The sequence below is a fragment of the Panthera pardus genome, unplaced genomic scaffold (genome assembly GCF_024362965.1).
Source record: "Panthera pardus isolate Hobbes unplaced genomic scaffold, ASM2436296v1 HiC_scaffold_17, whole genome shotgun sequence".
Lineage (NCBI taxonomy): Eukaryota > Metazoa > Chordata > Mammalia > Carnivora > Felidae > Panthera > Panthera pardus.
The window spans coordinates 14,118-17,993 of record NW_026526732.1 but is presented as its reverse complement, the minus strand read 5'-3'; positions in this window follow the sequence as shown (position 1 = coordinate 17,993).

Sequence of the window (3,876 nt, the reverse complement as noted above, 5' to 3'; positions counted from 1 at the left end):
ACCATCCTACCCCTCCTCAAAGATGATGTAAAAAGAGACTAAGGGCTAGCTGGTGGTCTGTAGACAGGGACATTCATGCAGACCCTGGGCCCTGTTTGTTACTGAGACATAGAGAGTAAAACCACTTTGTGGCTCTGACTTTGCTCAAGTTCTGATCCATCCTGCACACCCCACCATGAGGTGGAGATAGGAATGGAAAACCTCAGCTCCAGACAGGCTATGTCAATAATAGGGACAGCTTAGTGTGATACCAGGTGTGGCCTGGATGGGACCCTAAGGTATCTGAGCTGAACGCAGAGGTGAAAGTAGCATTGATAATAGTGACATGCAGGCATTCTTGTGACACTTTATGAAGTCTTCTTTATCCTGCAAGATATGCTGGAAAGTAGCCAACATTTTCTGTTGCCATGCAGCAACAGATATTGTAAATAGAGACTAAAATTATCTAAGATAATTAATTATGGACTAGCCTATTTAAGAGACACTAAAGAGCTGCTAGTTTCAGCTCAGAGATGTAGGAAGCTAGAAAGAATTTCACTCCTACCATGACAAGAGAAAAGCAGGACTAACTTAGAATTAATGACTTTAAAAAAAGTGTTTTATTTATTTTTGAGAAAAAGAGAAAACGTGGGTAGGGGAGGGGCTGAGGGAGAGGGGGACAGAGGATCTGAAGCAGGCTCTGTGCTGAGAGCAGACAGTCAGACAACCTTATTTGGGGCTCAAACTCTTGAACTGTGAGATCATGACCTGAGCTGAAGCTGGACGCTTAACTGACTGAGCCACCAGGTACCCCAGAATTAAAGACTTTATTGAATCCATTTGAAAACTGAGGTTGCAGGGGATATAACTAACATGAAATCTAGAGAAAGTCAGAAATCCTGAAGTCAGTCAAATAACAAACAGCACATTTCACAAAAAGGAACAAGGATAAGAAGTCTAGCAGATTTCTGATCATGAACCATAAAAGGAAGAAAACAATGAAGTGACATCTTTAAAGCGCTGGGGAGGAATGTCAATCCAGATTCTCTAATTAGCAAGAATATCTTTATTTTTAATACCTTTAATGAGAAGCAAAGACTTTCCAGCACCACCACACCCCCCAAATCCCCAGAGGATTCAGTGCCAGCAGAAACTTGGATCTATATAAAGTAAAGCATAGGAAATGGAACAAATGAAAATAAAATGTAGCGTTTTATTTCTAAGTGCTCCAAAATAGTAAGTCATATAAAGTAATAATAGCAACAATGTGTGTCGTTATAGCATAAGTAAAAGTAAAATATATGATAAATATTGGACATGGAATTGGAGGGAGGAGTTGAGAATATACTGCTATAATTTTCTTACACTACAAGTGAAGAGGTATAATATTTGAAGATGCATTCAGATTGTTTTCAAATGTATATTTAAACCCTGAGACAATAAGTAAAAAAAATTCACACGGAACATCCACCCAAGTATGCTATACAGAAATCATCTGAATCATGTTCTTAGACTATAATATAATTTAATTAGGAAGCATTAACAGAAAGATAGCTTTAGGGAAAAAATCTTTGTAATTAAACAACCAATTTCTATACAACCCATGGGTCATAGAGGATGTCTCAAAGAAAATTTTTTAATATTTTGAAAATATGAAAATGAAAACACAACATACCAAGATTTAGGCTTTAGCAAGATTTATGGGATATACTTACTTGGAAATTTAGAGCATTCATTTCCTATATTGGAAAAGAAGAAAGATATTATTTTATTTTATTTTTTAAATTTTATTTTGGGGGAGTGGTGCGTGAGTGGGGGGGGGGCAGAGCGAGGGAGAGAGAGAATCCCAAGCAGGCTCCACACTGTCATTGCAGAGCCCGACGCAGGGCTCTATCTCCTGAAATGTGTCATGACCAGAGCCAAAAGCAAGAGTCAGATGCTTAACCTATTGAGCCACCCAGGTGCCCCAAAGGAAGAAAGATTTTAAAAATCAGTAAGTTATGTCAAAGAAAAACAGAACTGAGGGGCGCCTGGGTGGCTCAGTCAGTTGAGCATCCTACTTCAGCTCAGGTCATGATCTCACAGTTTGTGGGTTCGAGCCCCGCATCAGGCTCTGTGCTGACAGCTTGCTCAGAGCCTGGAGCCTGCTTCAGATTCTGTGTCTCCTTCTCTCTCTCTGCCCCTCCCCCGCTCATGCTCGGTCTCTCTCTGTATCTCAAAAATAAATAAATGTTAAGAAAAACAGAACTGAACACTTGTTAAAATGGATTTTATTCTGACTACTATAATAAGAGAGAGAGATACTGCGGTGTAAAGTAAGCTCAATTTCAAATAAAACAAAGGGAACTGAGGTTTTTAAAGGAGAGCAGATAGTGAAGAAACAAGGACTCTGGGGAAGTGAAGCAGAGGGGAAAAGAAAGGGACTGGGGACTTTATGGAATGGAAAATTGCACAAAGAATAGGTGAAGATGTTCTGGCAAGGTGGGTGGACAGTGTACATTTTGTGGTTTGGCTGCATGACGTTTTCTTGAGCGAAGACTCAGCATGAGGGCTGGGGTCCATTAGGGACACAGCCTGGTGCAGGTGGATGCCAGGCTGTAGTTTGGTCAAGTCCCTTAGAAAAATGTTTGCAGATGTCATTTGTGCCGAATGGGAATTCACAAACGTCCCTTCTCCTGTTCAAGAGAGAGGTTAGATTTTTTTCTCATAGAAAAAACATAATTGCAACACTTCAAAGTCCTTGAGAAAGGTCCAACCTTTGCTCCCAATGACTGTGTGCTCAGAGTGGTAGATGTGATGATCAAAGACATTTAGCAATATTGTTGGCAGCAGCACAATGGTCCCATAAAGATGTAAATACACTTAAGAGACCAAAATATGACCATTAATATTAGTATAAAGATGCCAAGTTTGGTTAAGTCTCAGCATATTGTTTGGAAAAGTCACCTGGGCTGCCAAGGAGTTCATACCTAAGCCTCCATCATACACAACTAGAGAAAGGAGAGGAAATTAAACATAAAGCAAGTATAAGGTAGGAAATACTAAAGATTAGAGCAGAAATCAATGAATTTGAAAATGGGAAAATAATAGAGAAAATCTAAGATCAATACAATTGATGAGCTTCTGGATAGTTTGACCAAGAAAAAAAGAGAAGACACAAATTAGAAACAACAGGAATGAAAGAGAGAACATAACTAATGATCCCAAAGGCATTTACATATTAACAATGGAATGCTACAAACAATTCTAAGCCTCTAAATTTGATAACTTAGATGAAATAGACCAATTACTTTTAAACTACCAAAAGTCATTCAAGAAGAACTAGATAGCCTGAATAGCCCTATATCTATTTTAACAATTGAAGTTATGGTTTAAAACCTCCTGTATATTTATCAAAAAATACCAGTTATGCACCATTTGCCACCAAATGGAAAGAACAGGAACACCTTCCAACTCACTTTTTTTCCCATTTCATTTCATTTTATTAATTCCAGTGCATTTAGCATACAATGCAATATTAGTTTCAGGTGTACAATCTAGTGATTCAACACTTCTACACAACACTTGGTACTCATCACAAGTCGTATGGTATTTATCTCTATCTCACTGACTTATTTTGCTTAGTACAATCCTAGACAAGAAAAACCTCCATACTGTTTTCCAGAGTGGCTGCACCAGTTTGCATTCCCACCAACAGTGCACAAGGGTTCCCCTTTCTCCACATCCTCACCAACACCTGTTTCCTGTGTTGTTGATTCTAGCCATTCTGACAGATGTGAGGTGATATCTCATTTTGGTTTTGATTGGTATTTACCTGATGATAAATGATGTTGAGCATCTTTTCATGTGTCTGTTGGCTGTCTGTATGTCTTCTTTGGAAAAATGTCTGTTCATGTC